Genomic DNA, 25,027 nt, shown 5'->3' with positions numbered 1-25,027 from the left:
GCACTGAGCAACCTGTTTAGCTAAAGGCTGGCATGCTGGGTGAGATGTCATCCTGACAGCGACAGTGATCCCAGCAGTTCCCTTCTCCCTCTTATAGCTGCCAGCTTCCTGCTGCTAGAGGTGGTTTTGTTCACTTTGATCTTGTGGATAACACCCTATTTATAGCCTTAATAGAACGGCCCTCTGGAACATCTCCATCTTAACTCTGATTCTCTTTCCAATTTCTTAACAGTTTGGCAATTAACTTTCCCCTTCGCATCCCTTCAGCTGACCTTCAGCTACTCTCTACTGTACCGTGGTCAATTTGCCCTCTGAGATGCAGTCATCCCAAATTTCTTTCCCCTTTTGTACTTGCACAGCACAGGAGACCTGACTCTTCTGAGGGGGTTACTTGAATTTTTAAAACTCCATTACCTTGTACCAGTTCCAAGGGAGCAATTTCACCTCTGCGTGAGTCTGTAATCAGAACAGGCTGCTGCTCTCTATCGGCACCAGGCAGATGAGCCAAATGTGATGGCCTTGTTCTGTCTGCTCAGCCAGCTGCATCTTGGCTTTCTAAAGCATAACTGAGCTGTTAACAGTGCAAACAGAAAAATGTCGCTCAGCAAACTCTAAATGCTTGATCGTGAGCACGCATCTGCCAGATCTGATCATTCCCCTCACACTTACACTTTGGGTTCTGCTACCTCTTTGCAGTCTGAGAGTTTTTAAGCAAAGAGATTGTTTATTTTTTCAGGCCACTGTAAGAGAATGTAAGTACTTGTTTTCCTGCAGGCTGTGAGCTGCTGCCAGCCCCCTCGCTGCAGCCCTCTCCCCATGAGAGCAGTGTGAGTTTCACCAGCCTGCTGACTCAGCAGTTCCTGTTTCCACAGCTGTAGCAAACCACAGGGGCAGAGGACAGCAGGGTGAGAGCATAAGGCAGGCCTGCAAAACGTAGAACGTTGTGCTGCTGTTGGGTGAAGGATGTATCCTACACCTCTAGAAAGTCTGTTTTCTCGCATGGTGTCATGTGAGATGTTGCCTTTGAAGTCACTGGTAGTTTGGCACATCAGAAATGTTTGTGACAGCAGCCACTTTTAAAAGGTTGCTGTACACGGTCTCCGTGCTGTACACGGTCTTTGCGTTTCTATACACTGTCTAGGGTTGGATAAATTCTAGCACAAACTCCAGGTTCCTGGGCTGCAAATTCCTCACCATTTTATTTTGTTCCCTTCCTGAAAAATGGTAGCTCTGTGTTTTGCCCTTGTTGTGAAATTGGAGCAAAGTCTCCCAGACTTCTCTTGTGAATGAGGTGTAGATATGGGCTTGTAAGAGCTCTGGAGCACCTTCCCCTTTCTGGAAATCAAGACTCAGCTACAGGCAATCACACCCTGCTTTGCAAAAGTCTCTCTAAAACAATCGCCCTTCAGTTCCTGCTAAAGAATAAAGGGCAGGCAGGGCTATGGAGAACAACCAACCTGCATGGAATCATTCTCCAACTCACTCAGGGCCCCACAGGGGCTACCTGCAGTGCATGTGATGGAGCTAAGCAAGAATGGGGCAGGCTCACATGTTACCATAGTGCATGAGAGGCTGACCAGGGATCAAGACTGCAGGAGAGCTCATTGTTAATGGTAGCACTGTGGTGACAGATCACTTGGTGGACTCCCCAGAAGGGGAGGACACTGTCCTTGCAAGGGCTGTTACTACATCCCTCACTTCTGTGCAGATCTCCTCCACAGCTGGCTTCTAGCAAACAAACACCGCTGGGTGAGGTCTTCTTCTATATCCCATACAAAGCTTGGAATAAACACATCAATGCTATTTCTCTACTACCTAGCCAAAAAGGAAGCTGTTTGCCTGTATGTGACTTCAGGACTGTTTTCAGCTAACCAATGACCTACATGCAGGAAGCAGCATTTAGGAACCCCATGTGGATTTGTGAGCCCCATTAGAGAGCTTTAGGTCTGCGGGTCCATAAAGGCAGTAAGCATAGAATACCTGCAGTTTTCCTGTTTGTGAGCTCCATAATTTTTGCTCACAAACTAATCTAGGTCACGTTCCTAGGGCAGAAGAGGGTAGAGGAAAAAGATAAAACCATGGTACCTGTTTTTTCTGTTTTGTAGTGCCCCAAGCATACGATGACACAAAAACTAAGACGTGACCTACATAAAAGGCTGGCAATATTTGAAGCCTTACACCGTAAGCAAATCAGCAATGATCTGGTGAGCATATCGCATCGTAATGTTGTCTTTGCACCTTGTAATCTCTTGGTCAAAAACAAAAAGCAAATTGTAAGAGGTTGGCTCAGCACGCAGATCGCTCAGGCTTTGACCTTGCTGGGACATACTGTAACAGAGGAATGAAGAACAAACCCCAGTTCTTCAGGACACCTGTCCATAACATCCATGTTTTAGATAGTGCTGTTACGCAGCTGTTGAGCCGAACCGTGGTTGTGCACAGGCTAAATAAAAACAGTGAAATGCCTCCAAGATATGGAAGGCACACAGGATGAGTACCAGCTCCAACAGGCACCCACAGTTACACAGCTACAGCCCTGCTGCCCCACAGAATACAGCCCTAGCCCCAAAGCTGCTCCATCGCTTATGCTTCAGGCATTTTTCCATTCCAGAGTTCACCATTGCAGCCAAAGACATTTAACAGAAGTTTTCTTTCTAGTTCAGACACACTTATAAGGAATAGGAAGCAGCTTCTATCACTTGCCTGGCAAAGCCATTTCTGTGCGAGTTAATTGAGATAAGAAGCACACATCCCTTTGGGGGCATCATGTGGAGAGAGGTAATTGACCTTCCCACACCTCTGCATAGTTCGGATCTCAATAGGGATGCAGCGAGTACCTCTGTTCCCACTGTTTAATGACGCCTGCACTCCTCTGCCTGCATCCCTGCCGTGCCACGGCCGCTCCCCAGCCCCGCCGGTTGCCATCAGGGCTTTAGGGCACCGAGGAACGTGACGGGGCAGCCGGGACCGGTGCTCGGCCGCGACCCCGGGCAGCCCGCAGCGCCAGCTGTCCCGCAGCCCTTTCCCCGTCCCCACGCATCCGACTCCGGCCTGCCCTCTGCCCGCGGCCCCCCGCCCTCCCGCTCTCCGTCCGCGGCTGGGTCCATGGCCATGTGCAGCTCGCGGGGCTACGGGGAGCGGCGCCCCAGAGCCGCTGCGCGGCGCTTCCTGCCGCTATAAATAGCGCCCGGCCCAACATGCCCCGGCCGCGCCGCGGCTGGAGTGCCGCCGGCAGCCGCCGCCTCGCCCGACGGAGCGCGGTAAGGGGCGCGGGGAGCGGAGCGGGTTGGGCTGGGCAGGGCAGGGGCTTTCCGACGGCGGCCCCGCCGTGCCCCGAGGTAAACAAGGCGCGGCGAGCCGGGAGCTGAAGCTCGCTTCGTGCCTGCTCTCTCCCTCTCTGTCTCTCTCTTTTCTTCCAGACTGCTCTGTCTCGGGCTGGGACGCGCTCTGCCTTCTGAAGCTGTTCCTGCTCTTCCTCTGTGCTCCCGGCTGGCATCCCTCCCCACTTTCCTCTGGCTTTCCTGTGCTCCCCGGGTTGGAGGATGGCGTGGGACGAGGCCCGGCCTCCGGGAGCACCCCGGTCCCTCCGGGCCGTGTCCCCTGCACAGCCCGGGGAGCGGCGGGTTGTCGGGACGGCTGGGGACTGCTCCTAGCACGTGCCCCCAAACTGCGGCACCCACCGCGTTACGTCGCGGCCGCCAGCCCGGCGGGTGCAGCGGTAATTCGGAGCTCGGGGTGGCGAAGGGGGCAGCGCCCGAGGGTCTTGTCCTCTGAGCGGGCGTTGTTGAGAAGTCTGGCTTGCAGACCTACGTAAGCAGCCCTAAGGTGTTAAGGTAGCCTTCCTCCAGGTTGTATGGCCCTGCTGCCCTGTGGTTCCTGGTTCTTCAGGAAAGCCCCTCCTGCAGGGCAGGGCTGTTCCTCCTCTGCATGTGCTGCTCGTTGCTACCACATGCTCTTCCTGGGCCTCGGCACTGATAAACGGCACAGAGCTCAATGCCTATCCAGGAATTTGCAGTGAGGTAGCATCAAATTGTTTTGTGTTTTTTTTCTTTCTGTGGTGTTCCCTTAAAGAAAGGGCCGTTACTGGGGGCTGCTCTCAGCCTTCCTGGCCTCCAGAGTGTGGGCAGCAATCTCTGCTCTTCACTCACGCCCTGTGTGCTGCCCTCTTCCACCTCCATCTCTCCCTGTCCACGGGCAAGGCTTGGAGTTTTTGTGGAAGTATCCTGCTCTCACCACTTGAAGGCACCAAGCTGAGCAGCCCTGGCTTAAGGAAGGGTGTGAGAGGTGGCTGTGCTGGCAGCGTGGCTGTGGAGAAAGTTGTCCCCATCTCATGCACTGGGCAAAGGTGTGTATGGTGGTGCTGCTCCTGCTGGAGCTCAGAGGACCCTCTGCTGTGCGCTCCTCTCCACTAGAGCGGGGCCTGGAGCGCGTGAGAAGGAAATGCAGCTACTGCTGTGCTGCTGGAGCACGTGAGGGGAGGGAGGGACAGGGCGGTCCAGGAAGAGTACAAGAAGGCAGTGAGTGGGGAGAACACGCTTACATGCAGATCGTTGAAGGGTTGTTTAGCAAGGGTGATAGCAACAAGCATAAGACCGGGAGGTTGTGTCTCTGAGCCCTTGTTACTGCTCCTCCAGAAATGCTGCTTTTAGCTCCTCTGGTGCTGTGTGTGTCCTGGGCTTCTCAGTACCCTCTGACCTCCAGTAGTACATTGCCCTTAGCCCATCCCTGTGCATGGGATGGCCCTGCAGCTCCTCACATAGAGACCAATGTTCCCGCGGCTGCTTCCTTGGGAATGATGGGGGGTGTGCTGTCCCTAGCTGGTCTCTGGATTTGACTGGGTGTACTTAGGAAGCTCACAGCAGAGCTGAGTGGCTGCTGTTCCTGCCCTCCTTTATCTCCTTCTGCTGCTCACCTGCCCTTGTTCTGTGCCACAGTTATCTGTAGGGTGTGCTGATGGGTTCAGCAGTCCAGGGTAATGCTGCCTTGAAAGGAGAGGGGAAGAGGAGTGGCTCTCCTAGCCTGGGCTGCCTCTTGCTCTGATAGCACCTGTGTCTCTCTGGCTGATGCTGCTGCCTTCTATCTCTACTGAAATTGCATTGCTCTCTGGGTGGTGTCAGGCAGCAAGATGTTGGCTGTGGGGTTGTGCTGCTACAAGACTGCTGTAGCTGTTGTTTGTGTTTTCTTATATTTTTGAGAAAACCAGAGTTATTACAACATTGCATCAGGATATTAATGCTTTGTCTCATGCAGCAGAGGCGGAAATTGAAGTTTTACTTTAGAGGAGTGAAAAGAACATTTTCCTATCTGCAGCCCTCATATCAGGTTCCCTCCAGCCTTGTCAGTGAAGGTTGCTGAGTGGCAATGCTGATAGCTTTGTAAAGGAAATGCTTTTCAGTATTTCTCTCTATTACTGACTGCAATGAGTTCTTACAGCCATTTGCTTTCTGCTTCACTAATATGAACACCAGGCTTTTCTTGGAGGAGGAAAAGATGGCATGTTGGTGTTGTCTGATAAATGAGGGCAGAAATTCATAGGTTTTCTTTCACAGCACACTTGATGTTCTTGGGATGTATGTGTGTATATAGGCATGACGTTTGTAAATTGTCTCTGAATAGCCTTTAGAAATGTTCTGTGCTCTTACTACACTGAATCTCCATCTGTATAATTGACTTATGCTTGGGAACTCTGAGAAATAAGGAAACAATTGCAAGGGTAGCGGGTATTTCTTGACGGTTTATGCTCTTGCCAACATGAATGTCTTAATTGTGGCAAGTTCAGAACAGAACGAAACCTTGTGAAAGTTCAGATCTAGTGAAATGCTTCTGTGTTCTTTCTGCAGACTTCTCTTATTCTTGGCTCTAATGCAAATGTTTTTTCTTCATGTGGTGCATTCTGACACTTGGCCAATGGCATCCACCACTGTGAGGGATGGGCAGGTCTCCTGGTTTGGAACCCATGGATCCAGCTGTGTTTGAGCTGGGGAGGGTGGAGGCAGCATTCCTTATATGGGGAGAAAGGTGAGGATGTTGGAGGTGGCCAGAAATCTTCATGAGAGCCGTTTGCTTTTGGTGCTGCTGACTGTGTAACTACCTGTGTGCTAGTTAGCTTCTGGCCTCACAGGTGTATACATGGAAATCCATCAGTTGCTGAGTAATGACTGCAGAACTGTTGGGCAGCAAATCCTCCCCTCCCCCCCAAAAAAGGGATTATTAAAAACTAAATTTAGTTAAAAACAAACAAAACCAAAACATTTTATCAGGATTTGTTTAAAATATTTTGGATGCTGTCAGTGATCCGTGTGGTGGTGGTGTGCTTTTGTGTAGTGTCAGCTCTCTGTGTAGTTCTGTCTAGGAAGTTAATAAACTCTTAATGTTCTATTGTGACTCCTTGCAAGTAGTATGCAGCTGCTGCTGTGTTGTGGGTGAAGTCTGCATGGGGAAAAGATGAACATTTTTCTAGCAGAATTAACCCTGGAGATGAGGGCTCTTTCAGGCTGGTGCTGCTCAGCTGTGCAGGCCTCACAGAGCAGCTGTGCTTGGGTCCCCTCCAGCACAGGTCACTGCAGTGCAGTGCCGGTAAGCTGTGGCATGGGCAGCAGGGGAGCAGTTTCATCGAAATCTGAGATCAAAGGCGTTCAGAATAGAAAGCTTCCTTGTTCCTGGAAGGAGATGGACGGGAAGCACAAGGAGCACTTTGAGAATCTGTTCTGTAACTCTAAACTCTGCTGTAACCCCTTTAGGAATCATCTAGGTTTGGATCCAATTGCACATTAGTATGGTTTGAAGTTAAAATGTTTCTCTTTGTACCTTCTTAAACTACTGCCGTTCTCAACATTTAAACTGCTTCTGTGGTACCCGTGGTCTTTGCTCTGACCCTGCATGTGTAGCTGCTGCTACTTCCCTCCTAGGGCTGAGGCCGGGTGAGCAGCACTCCTGGCTTCTGCGCATGTGTTCCCAGAGGGACCTCCTCTGAACTGCAGCATCTCTTCTGCTACGGAAACTAAAGGGAACTCTTTAATGGGAAGTAATATAGAGGCTCCTAGCAGCTTCAGCAGGCCCCAAATAGCTTGTGCATGTTTCCCTTGTGATAATGTCAGGAAGTGGGGTGATTCCCTCTTCCTACTCCTCATTAGTGTTTTTGGTGAATGCTGTGCTTCAATACTGAGATCTGTTGCTGTGAGGAATGGGCAGAGTGGAGCAGACTGCTGTCCTCTAGAATATATGGGACTAAGTGATCTCAGAATATCTGAAAATGGCCTTAAAGTGTGAATAAAGGGTTCTAAAAGCAGTGTGAGTAGAGAAGCACAGTGTGGGGAAATGGCTTTGCCTGAAGTCTCATAGCAGTGTGTCAGTAATAGTGCTGGGAAAGGATCATAAATCTCCTGACTAGTGGGCTGGTGCCATTGCAGCTAAAAGACTTTACGGTTAAACAGAAAAACTTCTTGCCCTATGCAGCTGCTTTCAAATTGCTGAACAACAGAATAGCAACCCCTCCTCTCCCCCCAAAACATAATGTGTGTGTGTACATATAGGTATATAATCTGCCACTTAGAGGGATTTTTATACAAACAGTTAATTACATTTTCTCAGGCAGCACTGAGATCTGGAGAAGAATTTGTGAAATAAAGAGCTGTAAAGGAAATTTTTTGCGTGTGATGTTATTCCCAGTTTGCTGCGTAACAATTAAGGTCTTCTTTTTAAGAGAGGACAAGAGCAGAGAAAGTCGTGTGCTGAATTCAGGTTTGAATCTCTCATTGTTTAAAAAAACAAATCGCTTGAAGAAAGGTTGCTGGTTTTGTTTTTCTAACGTGGAAGCTGAGGAAACAGATCGGTACTTTAGAGACTACGATAGAAGATGTTAAGCAGTGAGTTAACTGCATCTGTGTTCCAAGTCCAAATGCTACGAACAAGGCTCCATTCAGATCTTCAGTTATAAGATTTATGCTGAATTCATTATGCTGAGTTTGAATTCTGCTGGGAGAAGAAAAAGAGAATCATAGGAGATCTGTTTAAAATCCCTATTCCTGTTTTGCTAGCTCGTTTTTTGAAGAGATGAAGCAGGGTTCTCCTTTTCCATCTCCCTGTATTTGTCTAGCACTTACACAGGTCATCTGTTAATTATTTGCAGCTGTGAAGCTATTGAGTTACATAAGTATAGCTAGCAGTCAGCAGAGCCTTGCATCATTCTGCAGATCTGTCCATTGCTTGTTCACTGCAACAACAGATAGGTTTTCTAACTTGCTTGACACAGGTATCAAGCTATTCAAGAGAGCATCAGCAGGCATGGGAGGTCAGGAAATCCTTTAAGTCATAGAAATGAGGCACAATAATGTGTTGTGTTGTCACAGCAGCGTGCTGTGCAGCTAGCACGTGTGTTGTTGGCAGGCTGTGGGGAGGGCTGTGTCAGGTTGATCCCTGACAGCTGAGCTGCCAGCCACACAGAGCAGGATTGTCTGGGCCCAGAGATGGGCAGAAAGAGCAGAGCAGGTGTGGGGGCTTTGGGACATGTCACAGGTTAGCCACGCTCTCTGATATGGCTGTATGCAGCAAGCTGTCCTCTGTGTTAGGGACAGCTTCTTTAAATCCAGAGAGTGAGCAGCTGGGAATTCGAGGTTTCTCAGCCATGGAACCGTCCCCGTGAAGGAGAGCGTGCTGGTGTGGGTAGCCCAGAGCTGGGTTCTGTGTAACGGGTATGTAACGCTGTCAGCACACAGTGGGATTTGGTTAGCAGCACGAGTTCCTTCCCACAGAACCTTCAAGGAATACAGCAGACTTAATCCCCTGCAGTTCTGGGTATTAAGTCACAGACTGCGTAATGAGCTCTCTGATCCAGGCTTTGATTTTGTTTTCAGATTGCTCTGGTCTTGTTCTCTGCTTTGCTGGTTGAAAGATCTCTGTGAGTGAGAATCCATAAAATGGTGAATGCAGTGTTATTAAATCTGTAAAAAATGCAATCTGTGACATACTTGTTCTCTGGAATTAAAATGATAAAATGAGTTACAGGAAATAGGGTGTCCTTCTGGATTATAGTCTCTGTTAGTGGCTCAGATCTGTTCCCTGACGCAAGAAGGCAAAATAAGAGTTTTCCTGAGCTTCCAGTCTCTTCTTTCTTCTGTTTATCTATTTATTTTTTTAAAGCAGCAATGTGAACAGTGAAGTCTGAGATTCAGTGCCTTAAATCGGTGACCTCTGGTGTGAGAACAGTGGCTGAAGCCCCGCTAGCTCGCTGTCTGATGGCCTCTGAAGTACACCAGGTATTCTGCACAGCCCTCTGGTCCCCCAGCAGCCTGGGGACAGGTGAGTGCTGGGAGGTGTTGGGGCAGCACTGTAGGGCCCAAGGACACTGGTGCCAACTGAGATTGCCCTTATCAGGCTTTCTCTAACTCGTGCCTCATCCAAGCTTTGGCTTTTTTCAGTGGAGTGTCTCCTGTTCTGTTCTGGGTTGTCCCACATCTCCAGCAGTCCCTGCAAGAGCAGGGGAGTTCCTGCACAGTCCCTGCAGAAGATCAAGCATGCTGGTTACAAGCTGAACTTCATGTCAGCCTGTTCTCATCAAAAGTGTTCCAGACGGGGGCAGATTGTTTTTACAAAGCACTTTGCTGCTGAGAGCCTCCTCTGGACAAAGCAAGAGGCCCAGGATATTTCCAAATGTTTGTTTGTTTTGTATTTCCATGCAGCGAAAAACAGAAATAGGGGATTTTCTTCCTTACTTTCACATTTGAAGTTACTTGAGGCTGTTTTTAAAGGAAGTATCAAATGTAAACCATAAGGGGTGTTCTGTTTATGTTGCAAGTAAACAAAGCCCTTGGTCGTGCACATAGTGAGTTTGCGTGACTCAATGTATTGACCTTTTAATCTGAATCTCCATTCAGGTACATGCTCCTTGTTTGTTTTTTTTATAGTCGTACATCTTGCTTTAGATTCAGGACTTCTGAGATAGAGTTGCATTTTCTTAATGTTCTGTAAAATGCATTTTCTATCCCAGTAGGATGAAATGATATTCAGATGATAGCAATATACTGGGAAGGAATATGTACAAGTATGTCAGTGTTAGACAATATAGTTCATCTGAGGCCATCAAGGCAGCGCCTACCAGAATACACTTTCCAGCCACCCCAGACTGTTGCTACTTTGAAACTGAGAGTAAGGTATTAAGCATACAGCTTTGTTTGACAGCAGCTGTGGTGTTGTATTGGAACCAGAAAATCTTAAATAGAGGCAGTCCTAAAGTTTTGTTTCATACTAGAGAGCAAGCGGCAAGCTACAAGGAAATAATCCTCCTGTTGACTTTCCTACTGGATTTTTCAGGTACAAGTTCTGCTTTTATGCTGTTTAGGGCATTCTTTAGTCCCAAGGTTGTTTTAGAAATATTCTGAATGGGTAACTTCATTGAAGTAAATAATGCAGGATTTTGGAATTTAAATTTCAATTCTCTAAGTGCTCTTCAAAGTGAAGAATCTTATTCTGAAAAGTTATTGCATACTTACTCTTACTTGCTCCCTTAAGAGAATCCAGAGCAATACTTAATTCCTCATCGTTTGTTTTTGCTTTTCCTAGCAGATCTTTACAGGCTTGGTATCTCCAGCACTTACTGTAACTTTCTCTTTTCCTTTTGTACACACGTTTGTGCATGCTGATTGGAGTTGGAGGAAGACATTAGCTGCTATAGGGAACTAGAAAATGGGATATTCCATAACTGATGAACTGGCAAAGTTCCTCCTTCAGTCTTCTAAAATGTGCCAGTTGTTTGGCAGAACACCCCTGGTAATGCGAGTGAATTGCAGGGTAAAAGCCAGTTGGATGTCATCATGCACAGTACTTAAATGAGAACACTGAGGGACATTGTGCTTCCAGGGGAAAGAACTGTCATTGTTGTCTTCTGCTTTTTGTTACTTCAAAAGTTTGCCAGGAAAGTTTCCTCTTAGGAGCAGTAACAGAGTTTACAGTTGCTTACAGTAAAAGTGGTATAACACCGCTCTTTGCTTAGGCTAGGAGCTTTTATTCCTCTTGCAAGAGTGTTTGTCCGCTGTCTGTTTGCTAATCAGTGAGGCTGATTGGGCATTAAAGAACTAGTGGTTGTATACTATGGTGTTATAACAGCTCCCAAGGCCTTCCACTGTCAGCTATGCAGAGAAGCAGATAAAAACACAACGGAAAAACCCTGCAAGAAGGGAAAGTAAAAAGAACATAGCTTATTTTTACCTTCTTCCTTTTATCTAGAAGAGATAAGGAAGTGTCCCACTGCCATTTCATAGCTAAGCATGACTCCGTGCCCTAGGAAGTGAGAAGAGACTAAAAAACCCTACCAGTGAGCTTGTGAAATGGCAGGCAGTTGCACTCCTCAGTCCCATCGTGCCCTTGGTATGATGTAAGGTCACTGCAGGATGGCAGTGCTGGGACAGGACTGTCCTGAATAGCATCAGGGCACCTCTTCCCTGGCTCCACAGGCTGTTGTCCCTTTGACACGTGTGTGGCATTGCTCCCTCAGGCAGGGCTGGATGCTTATTTCTGGAAATCAGGATAGCTTTCTTCCTGCTGCAAGGCTTCCACAGCCTCAACATCTTCTAAAGGCTTGGGCTATCACTGTCATGTGTGACTGTTTGGAGCAGGGGGAACTACTGTCCGCAGGCACATTTGTTGCAATGCACCTCAGCTCTATATAGTAAAATTCTCACTGATTATGGTTTCATTTCTCTGTGTTTAGTTCTGGTGTGTCCTGGTTCCTTTGTTTCTCAACAGATTGTGTGCTTCTGGTAGCACTGGAGTTTTCTGTGATGCACACCAGTGCAGGATCTCTGACCTGTCACTAGGGAATTGTGCTTGATGTAAAATTAGGGGCTTTTAAAATTGTTCTTAAGAATATAATTATGGAAGTAGTTGATTTGTTGTGTTCAAAGGTCTCCAAAACCAGCATTCCCAAGAGCACCGCAGTGCGCTAACTTTCTCATTAAAAGTTGTGAGAACTGTCCCAGTTAGCAGCAAAAGGCCTGAAGATAATATGTCACAAAGTTTACCTAGCTCCAAACTGCTAACAGTGGAACCTGAAGCAGGAACAAACAGCCTGTGTAACAGCTGCCATAGCCAAGCCCCTGCTGGCAGCACAGGAGGTGGCTGCATCAGCACCTTCGGGCTCGTGCAGTGTGCTGTGGTGCACAGCATCACCTCCCTGCACTGCCTGATGGTCCTGCTCTATGACAGGCTGGCTCTGCTGGGACATGGCCCACAGGCAGGTGGCTTCACCAAAATGACTAGAAGTGATTAAAAGTGCAGTTATGGCCTTCTATATAGCCTTCTGTAGGATTTCTGCTGTTTGAAGCTAGAGCACTAAACTGCTGCCCCCACTTGTACGCTCAGCTATTGAACCCGGGGGCTTATCCTGACTTCCATGTAAGGCAGAGGGGCTACTTTGTATCTGGTTGGTGCAGCCTCCTGACAGCAGCTGGGTTGTAGCAGTACTGGGAGCTTTTAGGTCAGCGATCTATCTCTAAGCCTGGTGAGTTGGAAATAAACATGACTGTTTTCTATCAGTTTTTGTGTATTGTAATTGCAATAAGTTGATAGTCCTAGGTCTACAATGGTTCCTGCCCAAAACAACATTAAGCAACTTCAGGCTGGAATGCACTGTGGAGCAGCCGGGTGATGGACGTGGGTTGGTGCTGCACCCTGATGGTTCCAGGATCACTAGGCACAGTGAGCTCTCCTGAATGCGGTCCCTGCACTGCCCATTGCATGTAAGTGAGCAGCAGCACTGACCTTCCTGAGCAAGCAGGGAGCTTCAGGCTCAAGGCTCATATTTATGTGCCTCTCATAGAGCCTGAAATTCCCTGTTAGCTTGGCTGATGCTCTCCTCATTCATAGTGATAAACTCCATTAATTCCTAGTTATAGCACGGATGATAGTTAAATGAGAGTATGGCAAGCAGTGGGTATACATATTCGTAAACTGAGCCTACCTTTCTCCTGTTAATTCTTGGGTGAGCATTCTATTTTGATTAAATATTAATGGAAGAAAAATCCATGATCCCATCTTGTATATGATGTGATCTTGTTCTCCTTGGGCGCAGCTCTGGTCAGTAAGGAGCTGCTGGCACTTGGACCTATGCAAAGAGTGACAAGTCTCGTCCGCTACACAGCAGAGGAGCTGGTACTGTTTTATAATCACCCAGAAAGTATGTACAGACTCTGATCTGTGTCTATATTTGGCATCTAGAGGCTCCTGATGTGGAAAATACTGCCCATGGGAAAAATGTAAGAACTGGACTGAAGTTCCTGCTCATGAGGACTTACTTAAAAAACAAACAACAAAACAAAGAAACAGACATGAGCTTCGGGAAGGATGCTGCTCCTGTAACATTGTATGTAGGTCTTTACTCCACTGTAATAATGCCAGTAAATACTCCTGTATTAGCCTGCTACTTGTTAGCTCCCTTTCTATTTTGTAGGCAATGACAAAGTTTCAGTGCTTCTATTATGAGCATTCAGAACATAAAGGAGGAAATAAATTAGATGAAAGCAGTAAGCCTCTTTCAAAAATGAAGCTGGTTGCTCTGATTCACAACTGCACGCGTTGAACAGATGATCAAGAGAAAAAGGGGTCTTGACTTACAATTAAAAATATTAGGCAAAATCTCCCTAAGAAATCAAATGTTAAAAATTCAGAAATTAAGAGCAATTTTCACAGATTTTGTTATTATTATTATTTATTTATTTTTCAAAATAATAGTTTGTCATGCATTTTAATAATCTGAAACTTATAGCTTAAGCTCCAATTCACGCAAGCACCTTTAGCTACAGACATTAGGTGCTTTCCATAGGGAGGTTCCCTATTTTGAGAGAAAATGTAGGCCTGGTACAGGAGTGAAACTTTGATACTGCATGGCCGTGTCAGATGGAAACCTGGTCTCATCAGAAAATGCTCTTTCTGTGGCTTTAAAATGTGTGGCTGCTGTAGCAGATCATGATTTCTAAGGTGGTGCAGATTTATTTTGCTTTGTTCCCCTGTGTGTGTGTGCATGTGCACAAATGCTGACGGGAAACTGAGTATGAAGTATTACTCAATTTAACTGTGGTTTTTGAAACAGTATTTTCTAATGAAATAACCACGTATATAAAAACTCTTCATCATATGGTTCATACCTGAAGCTTCATAAACTTTGACATTCATGCTAATAGCTGAAGACAAATTGCTTAATAATAAATATCTTATAATATCACTGTCATAGGAGTGTTCATATATTGAGAAAGATAATTAGACAGTAGGCATGCCTCTGGTGAGGTGTAATACGTTGTTCTGGAAAAATGGCTAGGCAGCTTTTACTGGGCAAAAATTGTTGAAAATACCCTTTGGAAAGACAGCAAATGTTTTCTGTTTGTGTGTCTGTTGTGTAATCTCATATTCTTTGATCAAGTCTAAGGGAAGCCAAGTCTCAAGGTTATTGTGTGAAAAGGCCACGAACTGAGAAATGAGGTATTAAGTGAAATTGAGTATTATTAGCAGCCAGCAGTAACATTCCTTTTATTAGGAGTTTGCTTGTTTGTTTTTGTTCCTCTGGACAAAGTAGTTATTTGAATTCTCTGTAGCAATGTGAAGAAACTTCTACAAAATACTTAACTTCTTACAGATTTATCTTGTGCTTTATCCTAATTAAGGAAGCAGTGTAGGACTCTTCCTCAGGAGTTTCTTAATATCAGTACTGCCAGGGGCAGTGGGGGTCGGACAAGCAAATCACCTTGAGAGCATGGTTTGTCAGTTTAGTAGTTCTCAGTCAAGTCAAGAAATCTGTAGGCATTTCTAGGCATTTTGTGTTTTCTTAGTGATGGCTTTTATTTACATGGATGTCTTATGAAAGGATAACCTGTGACAAACAAGGGCAGTAGCTGAATATGTAACATCTCTCACACACAGCAGTTAGTTTTGCGTGGACTTGAGAACAAGAGCAGAAAAGAAAATAATTTTGAATTTTCCTACTTTTTCCAGATTCCTCTTCAAAATTGCTAATAGGTCAACATAGGAAAGTATTGTTCTTTGTCAGAGTTAGTCACATGGTAATGGCATTTTAATACCTAAAATGACAGCTGGAATAAGTTTTGGGGTGTGAGAAGGGAGAAAATCTTTTCTAAGACTGTTCCTTATAGCTGTGGGCAAAGAAGAGAATCCACTTCAAAAGTAAATGCTTAAAGAAATGTAGAATCATTTCTAATTGTGCTACTGGTTTGCTTGCCCTTGCATCTGTCATCTAGATGTAATGATTGTAAAAACCCAATACCCTAGCTGGTTGGAACTATTTTTTCCTGTATTCAGAAGTAGGGAGTTTCTTTGCATTAAGGATTTTGTCCCAGAGTTTGTTTCTGGTATTAGACAGGACGGGAGCAGTGTGAGAAGCCTTCATCTTCCCCACAGATGGCTATGGAGAGGGAAGTTTTGGCCGTAAGATTTTGTTCATGTCTTAAAGGAAGGCCAAGATAGAGTCCCTTTTCTCTCTCTTTTTTTTAATCTGATAAGATTCTTCCATCATTGTTACCCTAAGGAACATGCTAATATTCTGTGGTTCTGAGGAGACATAGTGGGCACCATTAAATATTTATGCCTCTTTGCGAAGTCACGCTGATGCCACCAGGATAGCGAGCTCTATATCACACATGCTCTAATTCACCCTAAACACCCACTGTTTACTAATCTTCAGCCCCCGTCTGTGCTGATAATGAGGAAGAGGAAATGGAAACAGCAGGGATTACATGCTACTGAGAAGTCCCAGTTTCCATGCCTCGTTGTAATTCTTTCAACAAACTCTTGCTGACTGTGCTCCTGCTTTGAAGTTTGAACACCTCTGCGTTACTGCTGAGCTCTTGTGATTTGGCAAGCAGATTTGGGATTTTTGTAGTTGTTTTAGCAGCTCCATATGACTATATACTGTTGTGCTCACAGGTGTTAGGCCCGTTCGAGGTCAGGAGCAGTACAGATTATATTGCCCAGTCACTGGGATGTTAATAGCTTGTATTTGTTGGTGACAGGTACCAGATGGAAAACATTCTTCACAGTACCCACTGTTGTGTGTGTATACAGATATGGCCATATCAGTGAGGGAAGCGAGATTCCATATAACAGATAGTGCCCATTTTTTGTAAGGCCAGTGATGTGCATGGGTTTGAATCGTGGCATTCAGCATACTCTATTAGCCTGTATCACCTGGACACGAATCGTCAAATGTGTTGAGATATAGCTGTGCAAGTTTATAATCTAAGCCCTAAACCTCAGAGCCCATGGATGCTTTCTAAACCCCAGTGCTGGCACAGGACAGCAAATTATCTGTGTAAAAGGCCCTACAGGCACAACCATCAGCATCCTGGTGTAGTTAATCGGTCAGGTCACTGTGCAACTTACTATTGCTGCTGGGGTGGTCCTCTTTGGTAAATCAGTCACTGCTGGATTCAGTCAGTCACAAGTGATGAGGAGTCAATTTAGAATCTTAAAAACAACTTTTTCCATTTACAGTGTTATGTGTGTATCTTCATTAGTAACCCAGGTGTGCAAAAGGAAGAGGTTCAGGTGGGCTTTCCACTCAGAAGATTTAGTGGTTTTGTCTCGTGTGAACATGAAGTGCGATGCAGCATCAACTTCGAGCAGTTGGCTTAGCACTTAATAGAGCTAACAGAAATCCCAGAGGGGATACAGTCCTCCAAAAGGTGCCAGTCTACAGATTTCTCATCTGTGACAAGGACAGGGAAGTAAATGGCCGATGGACAGAGGACTTTATTTGCCTTCCTTCCTGTTGCAGTGTTCTGTGGTCAGAGCTGACAGATCCCTTGGTGTTCCTGGTGGCTCAGGCACTGAGAACTTTACCGGAGCAGGTTCTGTGGGGGCTGTGTGGGCTCAGTGAATCCCCCAGGTATCACAGACCTGCCATGTGCAGCCACAGTGAAGACCATGGAGCCACAATGAGGTGCTCTGGCTGGAGTGAAACCCTCAGAAGACACTTTGCTTGGGTATGGCTTAAAAAGGAGATGGCTAGGAGTTGCTTGCTGAGCAAATGCATTCCCTGCATCTTAAACAATGTGTTGAGGAGTACTCAGGGGAGTAAAGAACTACATTTGCCCCATCAGAGGCTCCAAGCACTGCTCTGGGATGGTGCAGTATGTGTCACGATCTTCATGCAGCGTTAACATGTTAAAAGTGATTTTTGTAAACATAGCCCCTTGAAAGAAGGAGCAATAAACTGTCTCTTGTCAGTGACAACTGTTAGCCCAGGAGCTGCTGGGCGAGCAGCTGAAGATGAGTACAATGAAGCAGTGTGTTATGAACAAACACAGTGACTTCCTGAACTCTTCAACTTCCCTTCTGTGCCTCTGAAGCCTAGGGTCCAGCATATTATGGCTCTGCGTGCTCAGCGCCAGAAAGTGCTTAAGCAGCATGCATCTCACGGTGCTCTCAAGTGTCTTCCAGTGTAAATAATGCCCTGATCTCTCTTTGGCCAGTTTGCCCAAAGTTGTAAATCAGGGCAGAGCAGGTGCATCTGTGGACACATTTGAACGTGCACTCGGTCTGCAACCACAGGAGCTCAGAGATGCATGCACAAGTAGGCTTCTGTGCACCCAAAAAGTCTCTCTCCACCCATCTCGTGGAGTAGTCCTTCTTTCATTTGCGTATTTCTTTTTGTGTGGGTCTCCTCTGCATATTTGCATTTAAAATGCATATGTCATTTATTAGGCAGATGTGATTTGTGCAATATGTAGCTGCAGTAGTTCCTTAAATTTGAGAGGCTTTTACTGGTCTTAACTTGTTATGCTTCCTTTCTGGAGGTTGTCCCTTCACATGCATCTGTATCTTCTATGGTTTCTGTCAGCTTGCAGGGAAGTTGGAATTGTCCTTCCATGGTCATTGTAGCAGAAGTGCAGAACTTGGCAGCCCATGAAGGCCCACTGCTTGTTGCTGCCTCTTTGCCACAGCTATCTCCTTCTACCTCTCTGTGGGGAGGAGGATTCCTGCAAGCTGTTTCCTCTCATTTTCCGTCAGAACTGGTCAGATTAACCACAAATAGAAGGAACTGGAGCTCATTTGACTTGTTTGGTTGAAGCAAGAAGCCTGTGGGGAGCAGGCCAGGAGGTGTCCTCTGGGTGGTGGTAACTGGAGGCAGTTCACAACAACCAGATCTTCATCTGGCACAGTTCAATTTAGAAGATGACATTTTTAGTGGAGATCTCGTAATATACTTTGAAGTTGTGTAAAATGCATCAAACAACATGCACAGAAGTATCCTGTATTGGTTCACTTTGGGCTTCTCTGTGTTAGCTGTGGGTTTGCTTTGCAGCCTGGTAGCACTGAGGCTGGGTTTGTGCAAGCAGCTGTTCCCTGCTGACTGACTGACAGTGATGATAGCAGGGATTAAAAAAGAAAAATCAAAAAGTCTTAATTTCTGAAGGCTAGATCAGTTCCTTGATTCCAGTTATAGACTAACTTTGTAAACGCAGTCATCTGATCCATGGCTTTACCATCTATCTTTTCATGATCTATGTTCAGACCCGTGTGTCCCCTCCTTAAATGACAGTATGTGGATACATACTACTGAGAAGAGAATCTTTGCCATAAGCCCTTTCCCTTAGGACTGGAACTCCTGTGAAAATTGTTTGCCATGTTCTAATGAAAAATATTTCTAGAAATTGACACTAACTACAACTATTCAAAGTAGATATGTCAATACTTTACCCCTTTGACAGCGTGGTCAATGAATACCTTGGACTACAATTTCCCATGAGTGCAGCGTAATTACATTCTCCACTGTTGAGTTTTTTTCCTCTGTAAGAAGGAGGTGGGAGTTGAACATACTGTAATAGAATCACATTTAGGATTTGGTATTAATACACAAAAGTAGTACAAAAAGGGCCATTGAATTGTGTAGTGACTCAGAAGGAAATGGAGGAGGGCTCTTTCTGCATATGCAGAAATATCAGTGGTTGAACAATGACATGTCATGGGAGCAGAGGTCTCTTAAACATGCTGTATGAGACAGCTTCTTCATTGGGTTTTAAAAAGTAAATGAAGCAAGTGTAGCAAGGTGCAGTGAGGAAGTGTAGGGTCATGTGCTGCTCTGCAGGAAATGAGATTGAAGCGACTGGGGAAGTTCAGAGCTCCATGACCTCCACCAAATTCAAACAGCACAGGTTAGTCTTTCTAAAATGCCTTTTAACCATCCTAAGTGGGAAGTTCCACGTGTAGATTTTCTCTGTTTTGGTGGGGTGGGGAGCTAAGAAGCCGTAAACATGGCACTTGTGTAAGCAGCTAGCGGGCAAGGTGAGCTTTGCAGCAGGGTCTTACAAAGGCAAAAATAGGAAGAAGGTTTTCTGTGAGTTTGTGAGAAGCTGGGAGCCTGCCTTGCTATTTGATGGTGGCGTGGAGCTGAATCCTAGTAGAAACACAAAGAATATCTCTGACTTTTCAAAGATACTGATATGATCATTGGATGACTGGTTGATTCTTTTATTATTATTTTTTTTTTTAAACAAGTTAATACTTTTCATTACAGCAGGAACTTTGTTCATTTTGGCTGGTACTGAGTTTAAAGCTGTTCTATTTGATTTTACTGATGTAGTCTCTTTTTAAAGCTTTTTCTCACTCTTTGCGACATCTGTTGAGGAGTTCCATCTCAGCCCTGCTGTGCTGGAAGCTTTTTGGCCTGGGAGTGTCCTGTGTTGGGCAGGAAATACCCTGGTTTGGTGCTGCAGCACTCTGAGCTCTCACAGCGAGCACGTTCAGAGGGATGTACGTATCCCTATGCAAAAACACATTCATTATTGTGAAATGTTACTAAAAAGTTGTGATTAATTAAAATTGCTGAACATGAAGTTGAAGTGAAAGTTAAAAGATCAACTTCAGGATGACAGAATATGGAGTATTTTAGTAGTACTTTACAGGATCTGAAATAAATCTTGCAGTGGAGGTTTGGTTTAGTCACTGTGTAGCTCTCCATCTCTAACCTCCCTTCGTTCTAATGGGAGAGATCCCTAGAAATGAATGAAAGAAGGAAATCTTTTCTCTTGTGTGTATGAACTTCAGCAAAAACATGGTTCTTCATCCCATGAGTCTGGTTAAACTGGCTGCAGCCTGGCTTTCATGGGCCCTATAGCAGCGATCATAATATGGGATGAACCCTGTGGAGATGAATCCCAGAGGTGAGAACCACCTCCCAGCCCGTTGCAGATGCACATGCTCCTGGCAGAGTATGGGGGTAGAGGAAGTGGCACAGGATGTGCATGTAGCCCACATCAGGGACAAAGATGCTCTTACTCGGAAATTGCAGGGCCCGGTGTCTGGGCAGCATTGTGGAGCTTGCTGCTAATTTTTGAGCTTTAGACTTTTGCAAGCAGCAGTCTCTGGCCTTTGCTGGGCCCCTCTGCTTCTGCGAATCTAACGTGATTGGTAAGAAGTGCCACAGTTCTGTCCCAAAGCAGTCTTTCTGCTCTATTAAGATTTCTAATCTTCAGCTCTGTATTACTAAGAATGTAATTTAAAACCAATTTACTAAAATCCCACTGCAGTCATTCTAATTTCAACCTAATCCTGCTTTATAGTGGTTCATCTCATACAGATTAGGGGTTGTTTTAAGCTATGTACAATGGCTTGTAAATAATACATTTGACCTTCCACACGGTGGTTTATACTAGGTATTTGAAACTGAATTCAAAAGTAGACTGGTACACTTTTCTAAATAAAGAAAGCCCCCAGCTTCTCCCCTTGTACCAAGAGCAAGCCCAGCCAGGACAGCAGGAGGGAAGGGGGAGAGGAGGTTCCTGATGGGCCCCCTGCACCAGCTTGTGTTAGGAAAGTCAGGACAAGAATGTTTCTTTCCCAAACAAATTAAAAAGGAAATCTGCAAAAAGAGAAGAGGGAATAAAGAGTACAGACTAAACAAAAGGAAGTAAATATGGGTTGGAATAGGAGAGAAGGAAACCAAAAGAAGAAAGTAGTAAAAAATGGAACCAGATGGGGACATGTTCTGTGCTCGAGAAAATAAAATTGTTCTTTCACTGAATGTGTGTGTGCACTTGTTCACAACATCTATGGAAGAAACATTCCTTTTTCTGTATGTTTTGTTTCTTTTAATGATTTATTTTGGTTTCTTTCCCTTGGGAGATATTAGTGTAAAACTTGGTAATTCTGAGATAGTTGATTTCATCTAACTGAAGCTTTAAAGCTCCCTTAGATCTGCAAATAAACAGAACAAACAACACTCACGATGCCACTTTAATCACCAGCCAGCTTTGCTCCCCTTCAGCTGCTGGGCTGCAGTGTACAGTTGGCTTTGTGTCCACAGTGCACGTGGGCCCACAGCACTGCGTTGTCCTTTTCTGCAGAAGGGAAAGTATGAGTTAAGGTGTGCAACTCCAGCTCATGCAAACCCAAACTGTAATGGCAGCTTTTAGCAGGCTCCCCGTGTGGGTTTTATTTCACCGCACAGTGTAGGCATGAGTTTCATACCGGTGAGGATTTGAAGTCTGGAGACTTTGATCTCTAAATGTAAGTAAAATGCTGAGCAGTTACTGTTCTTATACTTTCCTTTAAATTGACTGGCTTGTTAAAGGTGTTTTGCTGTTTATTATTAAGTACCTTAGGTGGACAAGAGTGTCTTTTTGCTATAACACAGTTTGCAGTGCATCCCACAGACATCTTGCCAGCCATCCCCTCTTCCCCCCCTCACTTGAATGGAAGTTCTGTGAATCATTTCTGTAGTTAGCTGTTAAAACCATCCTGAGGTTGAAGGAGGTTGCTTTTACTTTTATTTTGCTGATTTGTTTCAGCTTTTGCATCCATTTTTTTTTGTAGCTTAAACTGTAGAAACCTTTTCCTTACAATGTTTGTTGGCAAACCATGACTATTTTAAGAGGAACATTAGATAACTCCAGTCTTCCCACCATATCCATCCACATATGTTTTTAGGATTTTCTGCTTCCTTTCTGCCATTTATAGTGGCTTTTACAACTCTCTGTTGAAGTCAAGACAATTATCTCAAATTTGTTTGTAAACAAATAGGGCTTTTTTGCCTCAGGAACTGATATTGAGAGCACAGTCAATGTATTTTCCTTTTATTTTCCTCTTTAGATGGAGTCAGTTTTACTCTAGACACTGCCAGCTCTCACACAGAGTTTATACCTACACAGAGAAATGCATAGCAAAAATGTACCTAAGCTTCATGGTCCCTGCCATTTGCAATTAATAATGTTATGGGTGGTTTCTTTCTTCCTTGCAGGAATGTACAGCCTGGGAAATGTTGCTGCGATCTAATTAGCTTCAGCAGGTGCATTCTGGAGTGAATTTGTCAGGCCTCGTGTTCTGCCCAAGCATCTCTCCAGCTGCTGAGGAGGTACAGAGCCCTGGGGTCTGCATGGGGAGGAGTGGGGAAGTGTTACTTCATGAGTAGCAGTGCGGGAAACAGGTCTCTAGCGTCTGTAATCTCCAGGCTGTGAAATGCCTATCACAGTCAGAAGGCATAGAACCATTCTTAAGTACTATTAAATTAAAAGTGTCTGTTTATATTGAGTTGGTTGCAAAATCTCATTCTTAGCAAAAGCCTTTTGTTGTTGTTGTTGTTGTTGTTGTTGCATGGTGGAATTAATGGCGGTGCCAGTTTGATGTGATCCCATGTGGCACACTAATCCTAATGTCAGATTTAAGCGCCTTAGGTTATTCCAATTTTCTACCAAACCCACAAGCTTTTAACATATCTGGTGCTTTTTATTCATTCAGTCACACAGGGTTAGCAGTGGAAGGTTTTAAGGCTTCACAGGTGGGGCTGCTGATGGGTGATACGGTTTAATCAGGCACCGTGAATCTGTAGTTGTCCTCATCTAGAGAAAGTAGCATTACGTTTGAAATCTGCACAGTGAAGGCTGGGGTGGGATACTGGGAAAAACTTCATTAACCCCACAGCTAATGAAGTGCTAGAATAGATGACTGAAGAATATTGCAGAATTTCTATCACTGGAGATTTTTAAGAAGAAGAGAAACAAATACCTGCCAGGAGTGGCTCAGAGGAAGAGGAATGATATGCGCCCTCTTCCAACCTGTATTCCAGTCTCCTCATTGGCTAACTTTATATTTTGCTGGTTATTGATGAAAGCTGGTTAGTTTTTTTAAAGACAATGAACGCTGAATCATATGCATGATATCATATCCCATGCTTTGCTTTCTAGGGAAAGCAGGTGTCATGCTACTCCTGAGCTTCTTGAGATTTTCTGCTTTTCACTGTAGCAATACTAGCTAAAGTGAGTTTGTTGTGTACTGTGGGATAGTATAGAATTATCACTGGTAGCTGACAAGGTCTGCTCCTGGTGTGAAAGGGATACCTGGAAAGCTAGGCTGTGCTGCTTTCTTGAGTGAAAGCCAGAGAACAGCTCATTTTTATCATGGTGAACTTCACTTTCACACTGGATGTGTAAAACCAGTTTGCTTTGTATTGATCAAAATTTTCTCATGGCAAGTTTTGATGGATCAGGGCTCATCTGAAGCAGCATTTGGTTGCAGGCTTGGCTCACATAACAGGCGCCTTGACAGATACAGAGGAAAATGGTGATTGATGCAAAATCATTTGTTTGAGGATTGCCAGTCATCAGGACTGCAGTTGAAGAGAGAATGTAGACTTTATGATGGTAATAATGTCTTATGACCTGATAAAACCAACACAAAGCTTCCTTCCAGCTGTGGATTTGATCCAGATACAAAAGCTTGCAGAGTTTCTACATGAGTTCTGAAAAAGAGTTCTTTTTGCTAGAAGCTTACTGCCTCACGTTTGAAGTGATTCCTACCTCTACATCTAATTGCTAATTCTGGTCTTGGAAACAAGAGATGTTAACGACCTGGTTTAGTTTTGCCCCACATAGCTGACCAAACCATTCAGACAGATTGAACAGAGTTTCAGTTATGTTTTAAAGGATTCAGCAAGTGTGATGCTGACTTTAGCTTGGGTTTAACAACTGGGACAGCCACTCTTGCTAAAAGAAATTAAAGGGGAAATTGGCTGCCAACCCCAAATACCAGCTGTGTCAGGGCAGCTGCCCTGTGCAGACCAGCTTGAAGCCTTTTCCTCTGAGCGTCTGGTGGATTGGCATAAATGAAGATGAATTTGAACAGTCACAAAGAGTAAGAGGACCTGCCAATTAAGTATATGCTAAAAAAAAGGAAATGCAAGTATTGAATGGATAGTATGTGGCTGCTCTTGGTTTTGTGGCGATGTTTTTTTCACAGGGGTGATAAGTCATATATACCTTTTCTAGCACCAAACTACTACCCTTTATACAAAAAACAAAAAAACAACTGTATTCTGAATACCATCAGGAGCTTGGTTGGATCTGCTCTCTTATGTGGAGGCAAATTATCTCAAAAATCAGATGCTCCTTGGGCATCCTGCATGGGGAGGATATATGTGCGGTCACTTAGATATGACCCAGCCAGTGGTGTTCCTGTAGTGTGACTCATTGCCTTGGGGCACCTTGCTATATGAGAAAACTTGGTTGTTGAAAGTCCTGGAAAATGGATGAAGTATAAATAAGTAAAATAAAATGAAGATAGCAGAATGAAGTTGCTTTTGTTTAACTGTTAGTGACTTGGGCAGAGATACTGCTTTAATGTGTGGGATCTACCAGCTTTGGAGTGTGGCTTGAGTGATGACACTGGCTTCAGGACAGCCAGGGTTGCTACAGCAACCCCTATGGTCTGGTTGCATGGTTTCTTTCTGAGAAGGGCACTGTAGAACGTGCTCCCTCTTTGTTTGGGGGAATATTGGCTAGTGGTTGTTGTTAATCCATGATAGACATTGCCCTGCCTTTTTTTTCTTTTTCTCATCAGACTTCAGAACCCATTCCATTAGTATTCACCCTTTCCAACTTCTCTTTGCTCACTAGCTAAGTACTTGCCATCTGCAGCTGTAAAAAATTGTTTTCAAAGTGAAATAAAATGGAGCAAAGACTTCTATAATCAGGGCTGTGGAGGAAAGCAGAAGGGTATTTTTTACTTCGTTGTCCTTGGTTGGTTTGGGTTTGAC

General features: G+C 44.9%; 1 protein-coding gene across 4 annotated transcripts in view; it reads left to right on the top strand.

Moving 5' to 3' along the window:
* Nucleotides 1-3,175: 3,175 nt before the first annotated feature.
* WIPF1 (WAS/WASL interacting protein family member 1) overlaps nt 3,176-25,027 on the top strand; it is a 49,179-nt gene continuing 27,327 nt past the window's right edge. Inside the window, exons 1-3 of one of the 4 annotated variants that reach the window (XM_072342302.1) lie at nt 3,176-3,260; nt 3,420-3,718; nt 22,238-22,351. The gene's annotated coding sequence lies outside the window, so the exon portion shown is untranslated. Of the gene's footprint in view, nt 3,261-3,317; nt 3,339-3,419; nt 3,719-9,141; nt 9,298-22,237; nt 22,352-25,027 lie in introns of those variants that run through there. The other 3 variants (XM_072342301.1, XM_072342300.1, XM_072342298.1) reach the window with 3 other exon arrangements.

Source organism: Excalfactoria chinensis, chromosome 7 (assembly GCF_039878825.1).
Source record: "Excalfactoria chinensis isolate bCotChi1 chromosome 7, bCotChi1.hap2, whole genome shotgun sequence".
NCBI lineage: Eukaryota > Metazoa > Chordata > Aves > Galliformes > Phasianidae > Excalfactoria > Excalfactoria chinensis.
The sequence above is the reverse complement of the archived record's forward strand: the minus strand, read 5'-3'. Positions and strand labels throughout refer to the sequence as shown.